Raw genomic sequence first — 27,908 nt, 5'->3', positions numbered from 1 at the left:
AAATCACAAATAAAACAAACTTAAAACACTCTACTTTTGAAATAAAGTCTAAGTTGATCTAAACTTGAAAAAAAAAAAAAAAAGGACAACAAAAAAATGGTCACAGATTTCAACTTTAAAATTGGTGCCATAAAGCTAAAAAAGCACGTACCTCAATAACAGTTTATATGGTAAATATATACTTTATAAAGTATATATTTACCGTATAAACTATTCAAAAAACAATAATAGTCTTAAATTCAAGAATTTTAGGAACTTTTTTTTAAAAAAAAAAAAAAAAGTATTTTTAACAAGGTTTCTTTTTCTTTGACAGTTAAAAAAATATAAATTATTATAAAGGTTATTTTTATTAAAGGCTACACTTTGTTAATATTAATGCCTTTAACTTTCTTTTGTATAAAATACTAAAATACTGAGTATTTTATACGTCTAATCAGGTTTTAAAGTGGATGGGCACAGTTGTCAATTTCTAAAAAAAGTCCTCTGTATCTAAAAATATCTCTATATCTTCGAAAAAAATAAAAAACAAAAAAATGGCCTTCAGAAAAAATAAGTTTTTTTCAAAAGTAAGGAATGGGGTAGGAAGGAGAGAAAAACGGAGGAAGGAAGGGGGGTGGAGGAAACGAAAGTATTATACTACGTATAATACTTTCGTTTATATAACACATTTCGTTTAATATAACACGGCTCTGCCAGGAATAACCACTTCATAAATAAATTAGAAATAATCTTTGATTAAAATATAAACTAACACTATTAAAAGCAATAGTGTTAGTTTATGTTTAAACAGATCAAGAAATGCAATTGTATTATTAACAAACTTTACAATATCCAGAATCGTCAAATATCTCATAACAAGTTCCGGACGTTTCTCTCTTACTAGGTTCTGCATAACAGTCCGGACTTACAGTAAGATATCCGGACATAAATCGCAGCATGTCAATAAATGGGTGTCTAATAAAGTCGAATAACTGTAGTGATTTAGAATAAAGTATTAGAGACTTTCAGCCTTATTTAAGATATCTTTTTTTGCATCTGATACCAGCAGAAAGATGAGTTAAACAAGTATGTCTTTTTTTTTAATTTAATGAATATGAATTTTGAATAATTCTAAGTTTTCATTTAATGTTAACAAACAATACACTAAGTGTTTAATTTGTGTAGAAATTAAAGAATATACTAAAACTGTTTTCAAACAAAGTATTGGATATTTTAAATAATATATATATATATATATATATATATATATAAATATATATATATACACATATATATATATATATATATATATACATATATATATATATATATATATATATATATATATATATATACACATATATATATATATATATATATATATATATATATATATATATATATATATATATATATATATATATATATTATATATATATATCATTGTGTTTGTGTGTGTGTGCGAAATAATCTACTTTTATATACCATATAACTTTATTTTTTAATTTAATAAAAATATTGCTTTATCCAATTTACACACAGTACTTAATTTACTATTACACGAGTAACACTTAAAGCACATTATTGTCATAGTCAGATCTATTTTCCAGTAAGAAATGGAATAAATCTGCTTTTCTTTTTTTTACTTTTTCTACTCTCCCATATACATGAATACAAATTCATACACGACTGACTTGGTATTATCAGAATCAAACCATTTATGGCAGAGTTTTCTACCAACAATTAATTCAGAAAGTAAATAATTCAAGTCAGATCATCAGTAAAGTCAAACCATATTAGTCAGATCATTCTAAATCATCTAAGTGTTAATAAAATCTCTTTATTTCATTTAAAGATAATAATCTCTAAATTTCTTTTTTTTTTTACATCTATTTTTTGCCTTTTGCATGTCTGTCTTTCTGAAATTTCTGCTCTCAATGCAGTATGGTTCAGTTGATTTATCTTTCTTTTTTTGCAAGCTATGTGAATCGACCACATAAGTAACTTTTCTTAGATAAATTATTTAGGCTATCAAGATAATCTAAAGTTCTATTTTTTTATATTAATTTGCATGATATATAACCCATTGTTGCATTAGGCCATCTTCCTTTGGCATCACTAATAATACCCATTAACTCTTCACTATCTATATTGTGAAGCATTGAACTTGCTGTCTCTTCCTTTAGTGTGTCAGGAATTAAAAGGGTGAAATATCTCTCATATTAAAGATTTAAGACATCTTCTACTGCAATAAGACAAGCAGAAGCTTCTTGATAAGTCCATCAAAAGGTATAAATGAAAGCAATATAGTTAAACACCAGCATTGTAAGTTGATAGTAAAAATTATACAAGTTAACAAAGATAACTTAAAACTGTTACTGACAGTTATTAGGCTGCAAAAAAAACTGAAGAAGAATTCTGACTAAATATTGTGTCTCGTCATCTAAATATTGTGTCTCATCATAAGAAATAAATATTCAAATTAAAAGTTTATTTATAAAACAAGAATATTATTTAATAATATTATTTTGTATAAATAAAGTTACTTTTAAATAAAGTATCATTAGTTAATTTTAAATAAAGTAACATTAGTTACTTTTAAATAAAGTAACTAATGATTTAACTAATGTATTAACAAAAAAGAAATCCTAAATGAAGACATGACAGAAAATTGTAATTGTAAACAATATAACTATTGTCCAATGAGTGGAAATTGTTTATCAAAAAATGTGGTATATAAATGTGGGGTTATTCCATATGAAATCACCTAGTTTTTCAAAAGTGCCCCAGGGTACCACCTCAAATTTGCTTCAAATTTTGACCACCCACAGCTTTTATGAAAAAACACAATCCCGAAAATTTCAGCTTGATTGACCAATCGTTCAAAAGTTATAATTGAATTAATTTTGACCAAAATTGGAAAAATTTGAGTATCTGGAGCTTACCGTAGATTTTTTTGATTTTTACCAGATCATAACTTTTTAAATAAAATAGTTGATCACCTGAAATTTTTTAGGGTAATAGTTTTTCACCCAAATTATCTATTTTTGTAAGTGTTTTTGACTGATTTTAAAAAGTTTTTGAGTTCTTGTACCTCAAAGTTGCTAAATAACACAATACTAGAAAAAATTTTGGAAATTTTAATGTGCTACAGTTCAATACCAACAGACAAGCTGTGCCAATTTTTTGTTGCTTTTGTGTACTTAGAGTAACCACTTGTGGAAAAAATTAAAGTTATGTGTTAAAAGTTATTTTAGCACTTGCAGCAGCCTGTTAAAATTTCACTTTTTTTAAAAAATACAATAAATTACATTAACTTTGTAGACATAGAAAGTAGCGTAGACAGTTAAAATAAATTATGAAACTTTTTACTGGCAAAGTTCTATATATAGGCAATCACTGAAAAAAAATTAAAGACCCATACTCTATCTTATGACATGATTTTAGCATTTTGAGTGCAATGCTTTTTTAGTTTAAAAAGATACCAATTAGCGCAAGTTATATTATACTTCAAAAAAATAAAAAATGCGGAAAGAAGAAGTTTATATACACATGAAACACAAGTACACTACTTTTTTTATATCTGATTTAATAAACTCATAATACTTTCATAATCATTATTAGCAAGTTTGTAGTCACAAGCACTTCTACCCTTATTGGATGGGGCACTTATTTGACATATAACTTTGTCAAATGGAACCCAACATTGACTTGATCTTGCATCATTAGTCCATTTTAAATTTAATTTGTTTCTATGTATGAATTTTACATTAACATCTTGGTTTACACTACTAATCTCAAGTACAAGCCCTACGTACCATTCATCATCGTAAAAGCATGCAATGTTTTTACCAGGTTGAAAGTTTAAAGGATCTTTTTTGCCAAGTTAATATTATTCAGCAAATGGGTATCATAGACAGTATCGCTAAATATTCTCCATAAAAATAATTTCTCTCCACCTGGTAAAAACTGTGATAGCTTTTAAGCCTGGGACTGTGCTCATCTCTTCATATCGTTTCTTTGGGCTAAAATAAGTTTCATGATTATTGATATTACCACTTGAAATGTAAAATTATTCAACACCTTTAATGTTTTTTTCAGCCCATGTAAACAGTTCATTTTGTGTGAGAATTTGCTGCTTGTAGACTTGCTTTTGCTGCTTCTCTTTTTATAGTTCCTCCTATTCCATCACATAGACTTTTGTTATGGGATGTAGCAAAGAAGTGGTGCTTAGCATTTATATTGTGATCTTCAAGATGGTACATGTGTTGATTTAATGTTCTTTTTGCCTCTGATAAGTAGGAGGATTCTGCTTCTTTGATAAAGTGGTGGTGACAAAGATTATACAAAGTTTCACTTAGAGTTTCAATAAACTCAATAATGCTTGTTTGGACACCCATTATTTGTATATGATATGATCATCAAAATCAAATTTATTATTTTCAAACACATTTTCCAAGTAAGTCTTTAAATTCACATTACCAGGGGAATTGAAACATAGATGGAATATGCAGCTTCGACTATATATATTACAAACACATACTTTCATCAAATCTTTGTAATATATTAAATGGCTCTTTGGTAAAGCAGCGCACATCAACTTAGTTTTTTGATGATAAAAACATACGCAAACTGAGCTACTTCCACTACTGTCAAATGTAATGTACACTTTGGTCTTAGTTCACAGAACTTGCTGAATCCAAATTTGTGTTTAGGGTATAACTTCTTAAACTCAAGAAAAAGTTCCTTTAATTGAACTAATATTAAACGTTTTTGTTTATGAACTCTTACATTACTTATACGTACAGAAACAAAGTCTTTTTTTCCTGGACATTGTCTTGTGAACTTTTTGGGTTCATAAATTTCAATGACTTTTTGTTTAACAATATCTTCCTAAGGCTGTCCTATTTTAGCCTTAGGTTTAGCAAGTATTTCTTTTTCATTTTTTCAACTTTTGAGCTTTTTTAAAGATGTTCTAAAAATATTTTGCAAGTTTTTTCAATTGACCAACTATCAGTAGTTAGTGTTAGTAGTTGAACTTTTTCTTCCTTCAAACTTATTTTCATTTTATTTTTTATTGCATCTAACAGTTGGTCTAAATCATTACTGTTTATACATTTTTGCTCTTTTTCTGATACTTTATCATTTGGGTCTATATCCAATGCTGACACTACTAGGTTTGTCATACTTGTTGCAAACTTTTTAGCTTTTTGCTTTCCATATCTTAATTTTTTGCGTCTTCTTACATTTTTGAGTGGAGATATTTTCAATAAAGACACACTCTTATCAAGAATTGTCTTATCAAAGTCTGAACAACTCAAGTCTTCTTCAGTAGCTTCATCTTGACTACTTTCTGTAATTTTTTCAAGTTTGAATTCATTCATACAGTTAGTAAAAACTTTTTGACCAGGTTTGATCTTAAGTTGATTTGCTATTGATATGTTAATTTTACACAATCCCTTGATAATTTTTTTCTTGTGGACTTTAAATGGATCACAACAGTATTTTTGAAGTGCTTCATATCTAGAAATTTAGGCTTTTTCATGGTGAATACATATCTCCTCATTTGGTTTGAAAGTGTATTCTATCCTTTGCATTAAAACTTCAATATCAGTATCTTTTAGTCTTATTCTTCCTACCATTCTACAATATGACATTTTATCACAATATTCATTTAAAACTCTTCCCACACAACATTTCTCTGACATTTTTTACTAATCTAAAAATATTAAAGTTAAACATGTAACATTATCTAAAAATAAACTTTTTTATATTTTTCCTGTAATAAAATCGTAAAAATGAAATCTCAAGTATAAATGCGATTAAAACTGTCTAAAATGCAACCAATAAACTATTTCTATATATAACTATTTCTGCATACACAAAACTTTTACTTTTTGGTTCTTGCAATATTAAAAACTAAAATAAAAAAATCCAGAAAATACTGCACAGATTTAGATTTTAATACAAAGTCTTGAAACAATTGAAGTATTTTACACTCAAATTATAAGTATGTGAAAATATCATTATAATTATATTATATGCATAAAATTTAACAAATATATATTATAAAATAGCATCAAATAAATTAGGTTAAGACACTGATAATTTTATTTTATGAAAAACTGATTATATTTATTTAGGGAAAAAATCAAATATACACTTAATTCATAGGGCTACAATCATGTGATAAGATAGAGTATAGGTCTTTATTTTTTTTTTTGGTGACTGTCTATATATAGAACTTTGCCAGTAAAAAGTTTCATAATTTATTTTAACTGTCTATGCAACTTTCTATGCCTACAAAGTTAATGTAATTTATCGTATTTAAAAAAGTGAAATTTTAACAGGCTGCTGCAAGTGCTAAAATAACTTTTAACACATAACTTTAATTTTTTCCGCAAGTGGTTACTCTAAGTACACAAAAGCAACAAAAAATTAGCATAGCTTTTCTGTTTGTAATGGACTGTAGCACATTAAAGTTTCCAAAATTTTTTCTAATATTGTGTTATTTAGCATGTATTAATATTTAGCATGTATTAATATTATTAGTATTATTTAGCATGTATTAATATTTATGAGGTACAAGAACTCAAAAACTGTTTAAAATCAGTCAAAAACACTTACAAAAATAGATAATTTGGGTGAAAAACTATTACCCTAAAAAATTTCAAGTGATCATCTACTTTATTTAAAAAGTTATGATCTTGTAAAAATCAAAAAAATCTACTGTAAGCTCCAGATTCTCAAATTTTTCAGATTTTGGTCAATATTAATTCAATTATAACTATTGAACGGTTTGGTCAATTAAGCTGAAATTTTCAGGATTGTGTTTTTTTCATAAAAGCTGTGGGTGGTCAAAATTTGAAGCAAATTAGAGGTGGTACCCTGGGGACCATTAGGTGATTTGATATGGAATGACCCTGTGATGTTTCCTCTAAGAATGTACCTGATAAACAATATATTGGCTTAATAGAGGGTTAATAAAAAAACGTCTTGCTAATCATAAGCAATACTTTAAACATATAAAGTATGCAAAACACACCATGCTGTCAAAATACATATGGGAATTAAAAGATAAAAATATTGATGATATTATACTTAATTGGTTCATCCTTAAAACAGCACCTATAACAATATTTCCGATAAATGCATACTATTTTTACAAGAAAAATTTGAAATAATTACACATGCAAGCCAAAAATTTTTATTAAACAAAAAATCAGAATTGATTTCTAAATGCAGGCATGCAAATAAATTTCTCTTACAAAAAACTAAAAAACAGTGAGCAGTTTTTACAAAAAAAAAAAAAAATAACAGTAATTCTAAAGAATTCTTTTTATAATAGTGTCAGCATATTTCACAAATATGTAAAAATATACAGTAAAGACATTTACCACTTCCTGAAAATTAACTTTTGGTATAAAATGAAGTTTTAATAATTTAATCATTCATTTCTGATGAGTCTTTATTGATGAAAAACAGTGTTTAATGAAAAGCTTTTGTAAAGTGGTTTTCTACAATTTTTACAAACATTTTTATGACTTACTATTTTTACAAACATTTTTTTGTAATTTAGGTCACGACTAGAGATGCAAAAAAACTTTTTTTTTTCACCCAAAAAAAGTTTTTTTTTGTTGGTTTTTTAGAGTTTTTTTTTTTTTGCTTTTGCAGATCCCTTTAGTGTTCTTGTTTAGTTACTTTTAACTTTTTTTAATGTTTTCAACTTATCTAAAATGTTTCTATTTAGTTCTGTTTGAGTATTTTAGATTATATTAAAATTAATCTATTTTAATTATTTAAGAACTTTGGCATATATATAATTCTGGCATAAATAAAATTCGCTGAATGGTCACACACGAGCAGTGAACGCCTAAGGGAAGAAATGAAGTATATTAGAATAAAGGAGAATTGTTTTTCGAGCAAAGCATATTTTGACAGTTGTCAAGACAAAATTAGAGGAACATTTAAAAATATAATAAGACAGACAATGCACCTAACAGTACTAACAATAATAATAAACAATAAATTGTTTTATAAACACTAATGTGAACAAAAATACACAAAAAATATGTTACCAAACAAAAAAATAAAAAATACAAAATAAATTAAATAATTGATAACAAAAAAAAAAAAAAAGTATGCATACAACAAAGAAAGGCCTCAGAATGGAAAAAAAACATTAATGCTATGTGTAAACATAATTTGTGTAGTGATTAAGTAATAAACATCTCTCAGAGTTGCGTCTATTATTACTGGCGTTTCGATGAGGATCAGCACTAATAACTAGTTTATCCTGTCAGACAAATGTCATCACCACTTACGCCACTTATGCTTTATGACTTACGCCTATTCCATACTGCAGTAAAAAAAGGATTCACTACAAACAGCCAAAACCCAACTATACCCAAATTTGTAAAACACTAATATTTTTTTGATGATATGATATAAAAAGTGTTGATCTACTGCACAATATAAATAAAAATAATTAAATAAATCACTTACCATACCACCGGTAGAAAAAATTAAGCACAATAAATTAAAATTCAAATAAAAACGCCAGAAACAAAACTAAAACAACTAAAGTGTGCAAACAGAAATTACTAATAAATTTTCCCCTTAGACCATTTAAGCCACATAGGTAGTTTCAGCACAAATAAATCAAAAAATCTAACGCTGTCATAGATACTTCATTCGAATTTAGTTAACCAATCTAAAGTGTAAGAAAATGAAACAACTTGCACAACTTAAAATCATTACTAAAAATCAAGTAATATATGAAAGTAAAAAAAATATATATATCATTCGACGAATTTTATATATGCCAGAATTATATATATGCCAAAGTTTTTAAATAATATTGGGCCTAGCCCATAAGGTTTAGTGTTAAGGTCATCGAGCACAACTATTTTCCAAATCACAATTACTGTCACCGCGAAAGTAGTTGTTTGTCTCTGGAAGATGCATGGGCTAGTTTTTTAATCATAAGTCAGTTATAAATCCATGCATAGGTGTTTAATCCATAATGGTTTTCTGGAGTATGACTGGGCTGGCTCGGTGTTGTTAAGAGACAATTCTTTTACGCCATAAACAGCCTGGACTTACGCATTACACCTATACACCCTTATGCACATATAGCCTGTTTACATAGTTGGCATGCTTTTTGTTCTTTTATTAGATAAAATATTTTTGTTTGAACTCATTCTTATTTAGGTAATATTTTCTTTTAATAGATAGTACGTGGTTGAAATGTAGATATAGATTTTTATGTTATGTACATGTGGTTATCATGTATTTTGTATTGTAGTTTATATATATATATATATATATATATATATATATATATATATATATATATATATATATATATATATATATATATATATATATATATATATATATATATATATATATATATGTATATATATTTGTGTGTGTATGTGTATATGTATATATATGTGTGTGTATGTTTATATATATATATATGTATGTGTATATGTGTATATATGTATATATATATATAAGAGCGATTCTTTTTGACTAGTGGCTTTTGACATGTTATGTTGATGGACGTTTTTTTGTTGTTGTTTTGTTATGGTCTCAAAATTACGTTTAATTCAGACCATAGAGAAAACTTTACTTTTTCGAAAATTTCGATTTATATATGGTCTCAAAGTTACCTTTAATTCGGACCGTAGAGAAAACTTTACTTCTAAACAATATTTTTTCCCGCTTCGTACATTGTTTTTTATACCACGACTTACATTATTGTTACATCACCCAAAATAATTTTTTAACCACTTATTTGGCTAAAATTTATCTGGTCTTATTTTAGTATTTAGTTAATCTTATTACAATATTTTTTAATATATGATTTATTTGCTGATTTTCATATTATTACTAATATCAAGGATTTTTTATGCTATAATATCTTACATTCATTACTCAGCTTCATTTTAATTTTCACATGCACAATTTTCGTCTTTTATTATTATCCAGAGAATTTCTTATATCCTTCACTACATGTTTAAATCTTTACATTTTTACAGGCAATATATGTATATTTTCTACTTTTATATATTACTTGATTTTTAGTTATGATTTTAAGTTGCGCAGGTTGTTTCTTTTTCTTACACTTTAGATCGGTTAACAAAATTCGAATGAAGTATCTATTACAGTGTTAGAGTTTTTGGAAGACTCTATTGTGTTTTATTTAATTTTAAAAGGGTTTTTAATAGGGTATATTGCCATTTGATTGTTTTTGGTTTATTTGTGCTGGAACTACCTATGTGTTTAAATGGTCTTAGGGGAAAATTTATAAGTATTTTCCGTTTGCACACTTTAGTTGTTTTAGTTTTGTTTCTGGCGTTTTTATTTGAATTTTAATTTAATGTGCTTAGTTTTTTCTACCGGTGGTATGGTAAGTGATTTATTTAATTATTTTTATTTATATTGTGCAGTAGATCAACACTTTTTATATCATATCTTCAAAAAAATATTAGCGTTTTAGAAATTTGGGTATGTTTGGTTTTTGGCCATTGGTAGTGAATCCCTTTTTTACTGCAGTATGGAATAGGCTATATGAAGTTGCGGGGTAAAGCTGAAATGGCAATAACATTTTTCTGACGGGATAAACTAGTTATAAGTGCTGATCCTCATCGAAACGCCAGTAATAATAGATGCGACTCTGAGGAGATGTTTATTATTTAATCACTACACAAGTTATGTTTACACATTAGCATTAATGGTTTTTTTTTCATTCTGAGGCCTTTCTTTGTTGTATATAGTTGGTAAGTCTAAAAAATGGTGATGCACTAAAGTTATTTAAAAAACTAAATTAAATTACAAGAACAGTTTTCATATAACTAATCTCTGTTAAGTTCTTCATTAAAATTGACTATAAAACTGACTCTGCTACTTTAAAGGCATTACTAATAAAATCATATCTTAAATAAAAGAATGAAAACTCTCCTCTTATAAATATCACCTAAAAACATATTTTTAAAATTATTTTCGTATATGAAATAAGAAAAAGTGTTATTTAAAAAAAAAAAGAACCAAAAAACCACGCTGTTAGTTTTTTTGCCAAAAAACAAGAACCAAAAAAGTGACTTACATCTCTAGTCATGACAGTCATAACCATGGCGGTCGTAATAAAAAATCCAATATCAAAAAATCACAAATTATAAGTTGCGATAAATAATTTAGGAAAAAATTTCATAAATGATTATTAAAAACCATGTAAATTATGTTAAAAAAATGCCTTATAACATCATTAAAGTTTTATGATACGTTTTTTAACGCTAAACAACAGGACTGTAAATAAACGTCAAAACATGTGGTAGTGGTGTAGTGGTATAGCGCTCGCTTCATAAGCAAGAGGTTCCGAGTTCGATTCCAACCATGTCCCTGGTAGTACCGCGCCTCACTTGTTTCTCCACATAGCCACCTTGTTCGTCAAGGTTCATGTTTTGGAGTTATAGAGTTGGGAGAGGGTTACAACCACAAGTAGCCTCCTCATCTGTAGTGGCCTTCTTGGCTTTGGGGAGGTGAATTAAAAAAAAAAAAAAAAAAAAAAAAAAAAAAACATAATTATACAACTCTTACAACTTTAAAACCATACTATGATATGATAATATGATTTTTTTTCAGTTCTTATGATTTCAATCTTTTTAATTCTTATTTCAGTTACTAATTCAGTTCATATTTTACTTCTATCAAATTTTACAGCAATTAGTTGTCTTGAAGTGTATGAATTTGTTTAACTTGTACTAGTTGCATTCAAAAAAAAATTGTCTTATGGCACCTTCAGGGGCCATAAAAAAAAAAAAATTTTTACCCCACCCTGGGTATCATCGTTAACAATCATAAGAATGATTAGTAACGCTGGTAGCAATAAGTAGTTTGATTATGAAGCCAAAACAATACCCCACCTTTGTTCCTGGTAACAAAATCCTCTAAAAAAATAAGTTCAATAATATTTTTTTTGTAAAAAATAAATTTTTTCAATGTTGTTACAAATAAAAATTAAGTTTTTTTTTCATAGGACCCAAGATGAAATGGTCAATTAGGAAAGTTCCTTGAGATTTCTGAGACTTCTTGATAAAAGACTCAGAAATCTCAATTGCAGACAATTGCAATTTGTCAACTTACCCTTGCTGCCAACAAGCCCCGGTTTCCCCTATCATTATTTCAAGAAATAATGTAATACATAAGTTTCAAGAAAACTTACTATCAAACATATACTTAGTATCAAACAATCTAAATAAGCATACAAATAGTCATAAAATATTCAATGATTCAATTGAGTTATAATAAGTTTTTTTTTCAAAGTTAAAAAAAAATATTTGGTTGAATTATAATTACAAGTTTTTGTTCTGTTTCATAAAAATTCTTTTCTCCAAACGCCTGTGATGCTGGGGCGGAAAGAAAATCTTCAGATAAAATTGCAATCTTTATATACTTGCTTTTGTTTTGTTTCCAAAAGAGTAGGCCGTTACTTGGCAGCGCTTTTAACACTGCTTATGTCTACCAAATACCTTGACAGCTGACTTGCAACAGTGAGATTGTCTTGGTTATAAATTTTTCCTTCTTTTGAAAAGATTTTATTTGACTAGAACTTAAAGCATATTATGGCAGCAGATTCACATTCAGATCCATTTGACTCAGCAGCAGCTTGTAATTCTGGCTCTACTCCACCAATACTTATTATATACATCTTTGCTGCATTGAACAAGGCACCCATTTCCGATGTGAGGATAAAGACAGCAACTGTTGGATCTAACAAACATGCAGCAGACGGAAGACAATTAAATGTATCTGAGTCCGGCTGTAGAATTGATTGAAACCGTTGACATAGATTTCCAAGAAGATTCGCTATCAAAGACTTGTTAGTAGGGTATTCTTGTAGATGGCATTCCAAATTGAGTAAAGATGGTAGAACCTGTGAAAGAGACTGGGCATCCATTTGAAGTATATCTGTTTGTACTGCAAAGGGTTTCAAAAGTGAAGAAATGTTTTGAAGACGAATCCATTCACTTGCTTTGAATGTGTCGATTCCTAAATTTAAGTAAACCATCTGAAATTAAAGTTTACTAATAACAATTGTAATAGCTAATAATTGTCATTGATGTATGTCTCTTTTTTCCAAGCTGTTGTGATGTGATTTAAAAGGCAGGATATAGTCTTTCCGTGTTATTAGTAAACCTAATTTAAAAACTATATACCCTATCTTGTTTTTTAATGGTAATGACTAATGAACTTCTTACAACTTATTACCATTTTCGTTTTTTTAGTTTAAATAAGGTAAGATGCAATTTTGTAGATTTAATAAATTTCCGAAAATAATTCATATATACTAATAATATAAATAATAAAATAATATGTACCAATTTCTGTAAGAACTTCACTCACCGATATCTTTCTTTTCAACAGCCGGTCAATCATCTGATATGTGCTGTTCCATCTTGAGGTGCAGTCAGTAATCACAGACTTACCAGACTTGTCAATAAGTTTCTCAATTGCCACACTTGGTTTCCTAATTCTTGATACAACTTGTCTCATTTCTAAGATGGTTGCACTATAATGTTCATAAACTAATTTTATGAGAAGCTGGATTGTGTGAGCCATACAGGGCCCTCGACAATACGGAATATGATCTGGCAGGGATGAATCAGTTTGTTCTGACTTATACTGGATCTCTTCCTCATCAGTTTCATAATACTCCACTGGTCAAGACATTTCTTTAAACGTTCAGCAAAAATCTCACCCGTGTGGGGATGTTGGAGTTCCATCAAATTTAGGAAAGCATGTCGTATTATATCAATGGTGGTGTCATAGAAACAAGCAGATATTCCAAGGAACGATGCTGTGAGACCCTTCTTTGTCCAACCATCAAGACAAATTGTTACTTTGCGTGTGCGATTCATCAAGTCTTTCAGTTGTGCAGATTGTAGAGGAAACATTCATTTATCCGCTTGTTCAGTGTTGCAGACCCTGCAATATAAGTTTTAAATCTGTTAAAATTTAATGCACATCAGTTAGTGTTGTTTGTTACTATAGTATTGCATTAATGACTAAGGCTGTCAAAAATCGCAAAAATGCTTGCCCGGATACCCATTGAACGAACGGGCGGGTACCCGTTCATATACATTATTTCTTATAAAAGTTTTTATAAAACTTAACATGTTTTTAAAAGTAAAGCATAAAGAAGAAAGAACAACAACTAGCTTTTACAAAACTTTAATTGGTTATAAATTGATGAAATTTTATTAAAACATTTTATTTATTTACAATAAACTTACAACGCGCACTTAAAAAAACATCTTTTTATAAAAAATTATTATTTTTCGAAAACTTTATACCTTTATAATAAGAAACTGAAAACATTTTAATTTAATGTATAATTTCCTTAACTGAAACTTGGGTTTCTTTGAAAGATCTTCAAGATAATTCTACTCTCCATCTTCTACTCTTCAACTTTCATAAAATTTTGTCCTAGAGACATACTAATAATAATAATAAGTTAGAGGAGTTTTGATTTATGTAAAAAAAAACATTGTACTTTAAGTTAATAATAAAAGGTGGGTATTCGAATCAGAAACTCAAATTTTCTAACGTTTTTGTTCAATTTTTCAGAAATGGTAATAAAGAAATCGGAACTATTTCTTCAAATCTTATTTTACATACCAATTTCATATTGTTAAATTGTTTTATTTCAATTAATGATTGAAAACTTAAAAAAAAATTAGAATTCATAATTTGTAAATTGAAACATTTTGTTTTTTTGCATGGACAGCGGTTATCCGTCATTTGAAAATGCTGCCCGGGCAGTAACCAACGGGCGGGTACCTGGTTGCCCGGGTACCTGTTGACAGCCTTATTAATGACACTATAAATACAGGTAAACATTAAAAATTTATTTAGGATTGAATGAATTTAAAACAATAATTTAAAAATTTAGTTTTGTTAATTATTACCTGGCAATTTAAATTTTGGGTCAAGTATTTTTATCATCTTTAGAAACAAAAGCTGATCAAGCAATACCATTGGATATCTGGTATTAACAATCATTTCAATCATGCTATCCTGACTAACTTGATATTCACTTGATTCCGTTGGCCATGCGGTGATTCAGTGTTCAAAGCACTTTCTTATTGTCTCTGTTTTTGTCTTTCCACTATTTTGGGAAGATGTAGAATTGATTTCATCAATTTATGTTTCAAAAATATTTTTTCTGCATTTTGTTTTTTCTTTTCATCCATGTAACATTTGTGTGTCTTTATGTATTCTCTGAATATGCGCTACCAAGTTACTGGAATTTTTTCTGCCAAGAGTTGCGCAACACAAGCCCTCATTATTTATGTCCTGTACTAGACACACAGGTTTGTCAGTTTTTTTATCGTAAACAAAGAATTTCCATACGGGACTGTCAGGTTTCCTACCAGGCAACAACCTTGATAAACTCATTATTCTGTTAGTGATTGATTTACAACTCTTAAGAATCTTTAAATGTTTATTTTATTTTATAACAAATAATTGAATGCATTGAATTTATACTTAATGTAATGACAAGCACGTGACCAGTTTTATGGTCCAATGATACATTCTATAATTATTCCAAATATCATCGTTATGGTCAAACATGTTCGTTAATTTTAAGGCAAGTTTGTAAAATTTGTAAATTAATTGTCAAAGTTTTATGGTCCAATGATACATTCTATAATTATTCCAAATATCATCATTATGGTCAAACATGTTCGTTAATTTTAAGGCAAGTTTGTAAAATTTGTAAATTAATTGTCAAAAAAAAAAATTTTTGTATCAAAACTTTTATAATATTCAATAATTTTTGTTCGGTAATACTTCCTAATCCTATTCCTATTTTCGTTTTTTGATACTTATATTCAATTCTATTTCAGCTTTCGTTTTTCAGATAATTCCTAATTTTAGTTTTTATTCACGTTTAGCCAAATCAATTAAACTTTACTTCTATTTATACTTCACATTAATGAAAATATCACTGGTTTAGTATGTGTTTTAATAAATTTTTTTTTTTAATTCGTTTTTCTTGCGGAATTGCCATATATATATATATATATATATATATATATATATATATATATATATATATATATATATATATATATATATATATATATATATATATATATATATATATATATATATATATATATATATATATATATATATATATATATATATATATATATATATATATATATATATATATATATATATATATATAATAATGAAGAAACAACAAACTAATCTCATTCAAAAATCACAAGTGAAACATAATATGGTTCAACCCACCTTTCAGTACCAATGTTGGAACAAAAATAGGCAGTCGCTTTTTGAACATGGTTGACCTGCACTTTCGATTTGGTCTCAAACTGCATTAGATATTTTATTGAAATACCATTAAAATAAGCTACTCATGTATGCCAAACATCAAGTCCATCATTAATTCGCACATTCACAGGATATTACATAACCAAGGTAAAGATGAGGGAAAAACATGGAATTCCATCTGCCCCATGAACAATCAAAGCTTGTTGAAGAACATTGTTTATCAAGCCACTGTGTTGTCAAATAAACCTGACTACAAAGAAAAAGTATAACTTGGCTAATGTGAAACTCCATTTAAATTCGGTATGCTAATCACCTAAAATCTTTTAACATTAATAAATTTAAAATTGATACCGAGTTGTCTAAAGAAATTTGGGACATAAAAGAGAAAATGTTTACGCCCTTAATTAAGTGGAAAATTGTGAAATGTTGCGATCTTTGTTACTTCTTATCAAAAATTTGCAATCTTTGCTTATACAAAAAATTCCTTTATTTTAACATATACAGGTGATAACTTAAATCATTTATTTAACGAAATGAGTTGATTTCAAAATGCAGGCACAAGAATAAATTCCTTTTATCTTTTTTTGACACCGGTGATTAGCTAATCTTTTATTTTTTCTTTGGTGCTATTAATTATGTCATTTTTTAGTGACGTAAAGATCACAGTGTTTTTTAATTTTTAGCGGGTTTTTTTGTTTTTGATTTTGTATTCAATGGCTGATGATTACCGTATAGGGATGAAACTTTAAGTACCTTAGAAAAAAGTTTTTTTTTCTTCAATATATATATATGTATATACATGTATATGTTTATATATATATATATAAATTTATGTATATTTATATAAATTTAGTATACTTGTATATATATATATATATATATATATTCGTATATATATATACATGTATTTATTTATATACATGTATATATATATATATATATATATATATATATATATATATATATATATATATATATATATATATATATATATATATATATATATGTTTATAAGCATGTATGTCTTTTTAGTAGAAACATCAAAATGGAACAGTTTATTTCTTATCCAAAGAAAAATAACATTCTTCATAGTCAAGTGTTCAAGTTAAAATTTAGTGAAAGCGTTGGAGTAGATTGGAGAATTCTTGGACGTTATTTAAATATCGAAGAAAACTGTATTGACATTATTGATCACGATATTACTGGAACTAATGAAAAAGCTTATTCAATGTTAACAAAGTGGATGCAAATTAATGAAAATCCAACACTTGAGGGGTTAAAAACAGCTTTAAGGAACATGAGGAGAATGGATCTAATAAGAAAAATAGATGAATTAACAAGTAGTTATTTTTAAATCACTTTAAATTAATAATATTTTGATGCAAATTAATTTGGATGCTTGCTGAGGTTTTTCATATTTATTATAATCTTTATAAGATAATTTAAAATAAATTTTTTCTTTTTAAGAGCCTTTTTCTAAGAAACCAGGCAATACTCAAAGGTGTTAAACTTCAATCACACCCAATTTTTTTATATAGTAATGCTGATAGGGTAAAAAAGAAGCCTGTGATTTTTTTTTTTCAATTATTTATAGTTCTTGAGTTATGGTTGATTAAACTCTTTTTTTATTACTTAAAAAGTCATTGGAATTTTTTGTTTTTTAGACTAAATATAAAGGCAATGAAGCACCTGCATCCTCAGTTGTTTTTCTTTATTTGGGAAGTAAAGGTAGGACTTTGAAAAAAAAATTTAAAAACTGAGATATACCCTTTCTTAGTCTCAAAATCATAAGCTGAAATCACACATTTTTGAATTTGGGGCCTACTTTAAATACATTTACAGTTCAGGGCACTGGGAAAAAAGTTCAAGAAAGCAAGATATTGAGATATTTAGAGGATTTTGGCTCAAAAGAGTGTGCAAGGGACCCGTTTAAAAATATTTACAATGTACAAAAATGTAAAAAAGTATATAAATGGCTGGAGCAAGAAGAAAGCATAAATTAGTCTAATCACTGAGGCGTATTAGAAACGCTTCTTGGAGCCTGGGAACCATGGGCATGGTGGTTCATTGACAACTTTTCATGTTAATTAAAAACTTAATTCTGAATATTTTTAAAAAAATTGAATTTTTAAAAAAAATTCAGGTTATAAGTTATAATAGATTTCTATTTTTAATTTTTTTTTTTTTTATAAATAGTCTGTTTTGACTTTTTATTTATTTATATAAATACATGAGGTTGAAAAAAGAAATAGTGAATAATAATTTTTCTATCATAAAATTAAATAATATTCAAAACAAAATCTACTTTATAAATGTCATATAAATTTAAAAAAATTCAGATTTAGCATTATTTTGCTTAATGTTATATCAACAATGTGATATTACTGATATTTTTTTAATTTTTTAATTTTATAGCATTAAAAAATTGGTAATTTGAAGTAATTAAAAATCGGTAGTTTGAATTAGTTAGCAAAATTAATTATGCTATGTAATTCAAACTAAAACAATTACTGTAACTATCAAAGATTTATTTGAAAACACAACGGATTTTGATTTTGAGCCATTAGAAATTTTACTATCTAAACAAAATGTTAAAGGAGCTACATCTACTTGTAAAAACTTAACAGAAGTATTCCCAATCAGTCCTTTTCAATATAAAAAATTTTTAAATGTCAGAAATGGAAAAAAAATTTATTTAAAGATTTGAAAGAGTGAAAGACTGTTTAAAAAAAGGTTCCTTTAAGCTGGTTTCCCTGATCAGAGTGAAAATTTAATTGAAAATGTGTCAAATAAATCTTTGGTAACTTCAGACAAATATAGGGTACCTAAAAAAATTGGTTGAAATTTATGAAGAAAATAACTTTATTGGTAAAAATATTGTTCGGTCTTTGGTTGAACATGATGTTGAAAATTTTTTAGATGCTTCAAATACAAGATAGATCGAATACAAACAATGAAGATGGAACTTATTTATGTTGAATAAGAATTTAAGCAAAATATAATAGATCCAGAAAAGGCAGAATGTATTCTTGTTTTCATATTTAACAGCAGCTTTCTCCAAGATGTTGCATAACACTTTACCAAAATGTTATTCAAATCGTGGGTCAAAATTTTGTAACTTGTTATGCAATAGGGTAATAGAAAATCTATCCACTCCATCTTAAGACCTTGCTGTGTATGATCAAGTAATAGAAAATCTATGCATTCAAACTTAAGACCTTTCCTATTTCTCATAGTGGTTGAATTATCAATGCTACTTAAAACATTTTTTGACCCCCTTAATTTTTTGATGCACCCCTTTTTTTAAACCATCAAAATTACAATGGATTACCCTTTCCAAAACCAAAAAGATATCTTTCAGGAAATTTTTATGTTTTTAGATAAATGTATTTAAAGTATACCAAAAATTCAAAAATGTGAAATTTCAGCTAATGTGATGAACCCAATAAAAACATAAACCTCTTGATAAAGGCTTTATTCAACAATAATGTACTAATCTAAAGATATAAGAGTTTAAATATATACATAACACAAATAGTTCAAAAACAATAATATAAACACTAGGAATCACAACAGCTAATGAGTTTTAAACTAAGAAAGGGTTTACCTCATTTAAAAAAAAAAAAAGTTTTTCTGAAAAAAATAAGACCTTAAGAGATAAACCCTTTATTTTTAATAATTTAAAAAATGAAATTTTTTTTTTAGTGTTTTTTTTCTTAGTGTTTTTTTACATATAACTTGCAATAAAATTTATACGTTACAACTTTTCTTTTAAAAAGTAAAACAAAAAGTTACAAAATAGAAAAAAATAAAATGTCGATGAATTTTTAAAAATATATATATATTTCTTAAGACTTTATTTAAAAAAATATTTTACTTGAGAATGTATATGATCTCTCCAAGTTACGTTTTCGTAAAATAATACGCCTTGAAATTTTTATGAGTGTTCTCTTTTATTAGCTTGACTGTCAATACAAATTATTTGCAGATTTAAGGAATTTGAAACATTTTTTGACGTACCCCCTTAATTTTTTGATGCACCCCCTTTTTTTAAACCATCAAAATTACAATGGATTACCCTTTCCAAAAACAATAAGATATCTTGCAGGAAATTTTTATGTTTTTAGATAAATATGTATTTAAAGTATACAAAAAATTCAAAAATGTGAAATTTCAGTTACAAGTTTTAAACTAAGAATTGGTTTACCCTGGTTTAAGAGATAAACCCTTTATTTTTAATAATTTAAAAAATTTAATTTTTTTTTTAAGTTCTACCTTTACCCTAATATAAAAAAAAACTTACAGGATACAGGTGTTTTATTGCCTTTAAATTTAGTTTTAAAATTATAAAATTCCAATAACAACTTTTTAAATGTTAAAAGGTAATGAAATTAAGCGACCATATTTCTGGAACAACAAATATTTAGAAAAAAACAGTTTACAGGCGTCTTTCTTACTCTATCATCATTACTATATAAAAAATTTAGCATTATTGAAGGATATCACTTATGAGCCAACAGTACTTTTGCTTAATTTGCTCAAAAAATGACTCTTAAGTACATTGTACAAACAACTGAAATTTTGCTTTTAGTGATGCACCAATGGCAAATGCTGATTGTGGCTAATAATAGGTTTAATGTATTTATTTAAGGGTATTATAATAACAGTAAGGATTTAAATTACATATTTAACATGTACCTATTCATCAGAAGTGATTTGACCTACTAGCCTATGCTTTGGTGATCAGCAACGAATTAATCGGCTTAACCATTGGTTGATGAACCAGCCGATGGTATCAGTTGATTATTTGGCATTGGCCGATGCATTGGCATTGGGTAATAAGCCAAACCAAACTGGTGCATAGGCACACCTTATCTATGCAAATTGCATACCTAATATTAAGATATTACTTTTATATACATACATTAAACCCTATCATTAGCTTCAATTGGCCTTTGCCGATGATCAGTTATTTTATTTAAAAAAAAAATTTTTTATAAGTTGGTGAATGAGCTGAAAATTTGCTGAGAACTGCACACCTTTAAATTGCATTGCTAAGATAATCTAAGCACTTTTACTTTAATATTGTGAGCATTAGTATTATTATTATTATTATTATTATTATTATTATTATTATTATTAGTATTATTAACATTATCAGTGATAAAAGTTGTTACTTTTTAAAATCATGAGTTGAAGGTTGTATGACCTTTTAAAGTTCCTTTTAAAAAATTATCAGGCATTTTACTTGAGTAAATTATGTTTTCTATCAATATTACTGCTAAAATTCATCAACCAATACATCATTATTTAATGTTCTGTATATAAAAACAAGCTTTGCCTTTTTTTTTTTTTTTTCTACAACCATTTTGTTTCTTAACTTAGAATGAATAAGCCAGAAAGCTGAAAAATTCTTTTTATTCCAGCACTAGAAGCTTATGCATTTAATGAACCTTCAATATCAATTATAATGTTGCAGTCCTAACATTTTAGAGACCTTTTAAATAAAAGTTGGATGTTATTTGCTTCCACGGAGAGATTAAATAATTTCCAAGAATAATTAAAATTCAAAAGTGTTGTGTTGATTGAAAATTTGTGTAAGAGTGCAAACGATCACACTTTTATTTAAAGGTTACATTAGCGTGATGCACTTTATGGATGACCCCTAATAAAAACTTTATGGATGACCTTTAGACAAAAATGTTCTATTCTTATATTAAAAGTTCATTTCTAATATAGCATTTTATTTGGCTCTTCATAAAAGTGTGAAAAAAGGCCAAAAAATATGCTAAGTTAGAAAAAAGTTAGAGTAAAAAAACAAAAAATCACAAAAATATTAAAAAAAACAAAAAAAGACAACTAATTTGGCAAAGGTGCCAAAAGCAGTCACGAGTGGATTTTGCGATACTATTACTTTGAGCCCTGCAGACTCATTTTTATTTTCAGAAAAACGGATTGTGAAAAACGAGCACACTGAAAGTTTCCAATAATTTTTGTTTTTATTTTTCGTTATCAGCTTTTTAAAAATTTCAACAGTGTCACCTATTTTTGTTTTATCTTTTTGCAACTTATATAAGCTGATTCCAATTAGTTTTAATGTTTTCAATATTAAAGGGACTTGGCGATAAGACTGAATTTGTCTTCTTTTTGCCCCAGTCGTGTGTATACATTTTATTCAAGTCTAATTTTGTAAATATTTTCTTTATGGCGAAATACATAATAATAATAGTATAATAATCTTCACTTTGTCTTTCGTTGTCACTGATGTCACTTTTCTATTGTTCTTGGGATTCAAGTCTCTATTTTTTTCAAACATTGTGAAATGATGCTTTAGTTAATATTTTTAAGTGAATCAAATTTTAGTAGAAAGTGGACTATAATTTGTTGTTATAATTATATATATATATATATATATATATATATATATATATATATATATATATATATATATATATATATATATATATATTTACATATTTATTTGTTCCTCTATTTTCTCTATAACCTTGATGATTATTTTGCATATATTTTATCATTTGTGTAACATGCTGGCTCATATTTTCAATGTCAAGATTATTAGCTAAAAGATTTCCCATATGAGCAGCACACCCATAAGTGATTATTATAACTACTTAAGATGGCAATATTTGTGAATTGATTTTGTATATTAGGCTTTATATAGTTTATATATTTATACATTTGGCTCTTAGTTGATTAAAGGCTAGGTATGTCTTGATAAAAAAACTCATCACTGAAAGTTTCTGAATATCTAATTCATCTGAAAGTTTCCAATATATTTTTTTTCATTTTTCGTTATCAGTTTTTTTTTAAGATTTCAACAGTGTCACCTATTTTTATTTCATCTTTTTGCAACTTATATAGCCTGATTTCAATTAGTTTTGGTGTTTTCAATAAATCTTCACTTTATCTGTCACTTTTCTATCGATCATGGGATTCAAGGTTCTATTTTTTTCAAACATTGTGAAATGATGCTTCAGTTATTATTTTTAAGTGAATCAAATTAAAAAAAAGTAGGAAGGATTTTAGTTTATTGATTCACTTATTTTCTAACCAATTGCTTTTAAAAAAGAATTTAATCCTGCATTATGATACTTTTTTTTTGAAGCCAAAATTATACATTTTAATATATATTTTCAATAACAAATTTTTAATAACAAATTCACTTTTAATAAAGCTGCAATCATATAAGTTGGTAATTAACAGAAAACAAAGAAGAAAGTTAAATAACAAGAAAACGATTGAGACTTAAAAATCGTAAACTGCATAAGTGAAGAAAATGTGGTAGTGGTGTTGTGGTAGAGCACTCGCTTTATAAGCGAGAGATTCCAAGTTCGATCCCCACCACATACTTGGTGGTACCGTGCTCAAGGTTCATGTTTCGGAGTTATAGAGTTGAGAGAGGATTATAACCACAATTAAGTAGCCTCCTCGTCTGTAGTGACCTTCTCGGCTTTGGGGGAGGTGAATTAACAAAAAAAGTATTGTATTTTATAAATTAAATTTACCTTTTAAATAAAAGTGGAATGTTATATGCTTCCAGGAAGAGATTAATCAAATTCCAAGAATAATTAAAATTCAAAAGTGTTTTGTTGATTGAAAATCTCTGTGTAAGGGAGCAAATGATCACACTTCTATTAAAAAGTTAAATTAGCGTGATGTACTTTATGGATGATCCCTAATAAAAACCTTAGATAAAAATATTCTCTACTTATATTAAAAGTTCATTTCTAATTTTAGCATTTTATTTGGCCCTTTTTAAAAGTGTTAAGAAAGGTCAAAAAATACGCTTAGTTAAAAAAGAATAAAAAAACCAAAAATTGCAAAAATATAAAATAAAACAAAACTAATTGTAAAGATGCCAAAAGCAATCATGAATGGCAATTGCGATACTAATAATTTGAGCCCTTCAGTTTCATTTTTATTTTCAGAAAAACATCTTATGGAAGAAAATGTTAGAACCTAATATATCAACGCAGATAGAGGAGCTGCATAAGGTTTTTTTTCAAATTTTTATGATGTCAAAACTGAATCATTTATTTCAGGGGATGAAGAGATAAGTCACAGTTTGGTATTTAGAAAAGATACTTCTGATTTAATTCTTTGTATGATTAATGAAAAAGGTTTGAATACTTATTGCACTATTGCTAGGATTTCCATTGATAATGGACAGGTCTTAAATGCATTATAAATGTTTTTGATCCACTATGTAAACATACAATTTCAGAAAGTTTGATGATTCAAGTGTAAAAAGATCATTGATTTTAGCTTTAGTTGAAGATGTTTCAGAACATAATGGTAATCTTAGCAAACTATTGAAACCACTAGCTCTGAGTGATAAATATTCAATAGCATTTGATCTAAAATGTGGTAAATTATTTGGTTTATGCATTCACAGCAACAAGTATGCATGTCTCTGGTGTGAAGGGGAAATTACTCTTGAGAGCGGAAAAAATAGAACCTTAGCTTCTTTTTTTTCTACTCTCAAGATTAACTACAACAAGTAGCTCTCTAGATGCAAAAAAAAATGATGGAATTTAAAAACTGTATTTTTCCTAGAGTTGTGTATCTTGATGAACCTCTAGAAACTTTAGTAGAACATCTCATTCCTCCACCAGAGTTATACATTCTTATTGGTATTACTCCATGTCTGTAAAAATATTAATTACACTGTGGCCTGATTTTGATTTGTGGCTAAAGTCGAATTATATAATCTTCAGAGGTTACCACGAACTGGTTTGGATGGTAACAATTCACAGAGACTTTTAGATAAATTAGATAATTTAGAAGTTAACCTTCTAAGTGCAGCCTCTATGTTACCAAATATGATATTTCTCCAACCTGTAGTTAGCTGTCTAAAATTTTTCATTTATTAAAATAAAAGGTTTTAGCATGTTTATTGGAGAATCTATTGCTGAATCAGTTTTAGATTTTAAAAAAGCTTTCGAAAATCTGCAGCTTCATCTTCTGGAAAAGTTTAACCGCAACCATTTAGCTGGAAAGTTCATATTTTAGAATGTCATCTTGTTCCTTTTCTTCAGCATAGTCAGTTTGGGCTTGGTGTATACGCCAAGCAGGCAGGAGAAAGTGCTCACCACTATCACTATCAAGGATGGAAACAATACAAGCGTTGCTTGGAACACAATGCTTATGCAAAACAATTTAAGAAAAGTGTGATTGAGTTTGGTATAAACAGTTTCAAATAGTCCTTTTCTCTCCTTTTTTAAAATTTTTAATTATTGTGAAATTTGAAACAATTGAATTATTTTATAAGGAATTTCAATATTTCATATTACATTTATTGCATTGACGTTATATTGTTAACTCTGGAATTTATCTCAGTTTAATCATAAAAGATCTCAATTCAAAGTTGTTTTCTTTTAACAAAAATTGCTTTAGAGGTGTAATACCTTATTAGTTTTGAAAAAAATTCCCACCCTCCGCATATTACAAAAAAGATATGTTTAAAAGTAAGTTTAGATTTTAAAAATTATTTTAAAACACTTGCTTAAACACAATATTAATAATTAAACAAAAAAAAAATTAGAGTAAACCAAAATTTGCCCTTGCGGTCTTAGGAGAGCACAGTGCCTTATAAGCACCGCTAACAGTCTCTGTTTTTTTTATATTTTTTACTTTGTGAAAGTTATTATTTGCTAGGTAATTACTTACATTTATAATTTAGAAGTTTCAATTTTACCAGAAAGTTCTACCAGTTTTTCCGTGTTTATTTTATTTAAAAAACTTAACATTAACTAATTTCCAAAATAATTGTTAACAATTGAGTTTCAGTGTGCTTTGTTTGCTTAAAAAGTAAAAATGGTGTCAGATTTATCTCAGTGATTATTCATTGTTATTATGACTTTTACTACGATGTAAAATACTATACCTCAAATTTATTATTTTTTTCATGTTCTTTTAAATAAATATAAACCATGAATATATGGAACGCCAAAGCTGCCTTAAGTGCGTTCCGTTCATTATGTGATGTGCTCACTGCATTATTTGCTGTGTTTATTGCATTATACGGTGTGGTGACTACATTATATAATGCGCTCGTTGCATTATACGATATGGTGATTACATTATACGCTACGCTAACTACATTATACGCTGCGCTAACTACATTATGCGCTGCGCTAAATACATTATACGCTGCGCTAACTACATTATACGCTGCGCTAACTACATTATACGCTGCGCTAACTACATTATACGCTGTGCTTACTACAGTATACGACCTGCTCACGACATTATACGATGTGCTCACAACATTATATGATGTGCTAATGCATTATATGATGTACTTCTACATTACATAATGTGCGTACTACTTTATATGATGTGCTCACTACATTATATGATGTGCTCACTACATTATATGATGTGCTATTACATTATATAATGTGCGCCCTACATTATATAACGTACTTACATCATGATATGATGTGATCACTATTTTATAAAGTTTTGATACTTTATAGATTACACGTATAATTAATAAAATGGCAGACCATCAGCTAAAGAGAGTAATGCAAGATCTTGGACTTTCTCATCTGATTACAAACTTTCAACGGGAAAAGATAACTATTGATCTGATTTTAAAGTTGTCTATGAGAGACTTTGAAGTATTAGGTGTATCAAACAAGCAAAAAGTAATGGAATTAAAAGTTAAATGTTCAATCTATAATACGAAACTACTTAATAAGTATCCAAGTGAACGTGGAGGACCTTCAAAGTTTGAAATACCTTGTCATGTGTTAGAGAATCTCTTAGAAGAAGATTTTACAATTAAAGACATTTCTAGACTTCTAAATGTTGCTGAGAGAACTGTTTACCGTCGAATGTACGATTACAATCTCAAAAAGTATAATTTTTCTAATATTACAAACGATGATCTTGATTTGCGAGTAGCTTTATTAACGAACGAGTTTCCAAAATGTGGAGAAAGAATGCTTAACCAAATATTAAAAGGTCAAGGCATAAGTGTCCGAAGATCGGTATTGCGAAAATCAATATTAAGAGTAGACAATTTAGGAAACCAAGAGCGAAAGAAAAAAAGTCTTCATCGCAGAATCTACAATGTAAAAGGGCCAAATCATCTATGGCACGTTGATACAAATCATAAGTTAGTACGTTGGTATTTTGTAATAACAGGAGTTATAGATGGTTTTAGTTGTTTGCCAGTTGCCCTTGGGTGTTCAACCAACAACAAAGCTAACACCGTATTTAATTGCTTTTTAAAAGGTGTTAATGAATTTGGCTTGCCAAGTAGAGTAAGATCAGACAAAGGTATGGAAAATGTACGTATTGCAGATTACATGATTGCAAATCGTGGAGAATGTAGAGGAAGTATGCTAACCGGTAAGAGTACTCATAATCAAAGAATAGAAAGATTGTGGAGAGACGTTTTTTCTGGTGTATTAAGCTACTATTATGAGCTATTTTATTACATGGAAGATTGTTACATACTCGATTCTTCCAATGCAGAAGATTTGTTCGCATTACACTACGTTTTTCTTGAAAAAATTAATGAT

General features: G+C 27.5%; 1 protein-coding gene across 4 annotated transcripts in view; it reads left to right on the top strand.

Moving 5' to 3' along the window:
- Positions 1 to 887: 887 nt before the first annotated feature.
- Positions 888 to 27,908, top strand: part of LOC136076774 (NLR family CARD domain-containing protein 4-like) — an 86,681-nt gene continuing 59,660 nt past the window's right edge. Inside the window, exons 1-3 of one of the 4 annotated variants that reach the window (XR_010636572.1) lie at positions 888 to 1,065; positions 17,386 to 17,693; positions 26,057 to 26,096. The gene's annotated coding sequence lies outside the window, so the exon portion shown is untranslated. Of the gene's footprint in view, positions 1,066 to 16,286; positions 16,654 to 17,385; positions 17,694 to 26,056; positions 26,097 to 27,908 lie in introns of those variants that run through there. The other 3 variants (XM_065790225.1, XM_065790224.1, XM_065790226.1) reach the window with 3 other exon arrangements.

Source organism: Hydra vulgaris, chromosome 02 (genome assembly GCF_038396675.1).
Source record: "Hydra vulgaris chromosome 02, alternate assembly HydraT2T_AEP".
NCBI classification, from domain to species: Eukaryota; Metazoa; Cnidaria; class Hydrozoa; order Anthoathecata; family Hydridae; genus Hydra; species Hydra vulgaris.
The sequence above is the reverse complement of the archived record's forward strand: the minus strand, read 5'-3'. Positions and strand labels throughout refer to the sequence as shown.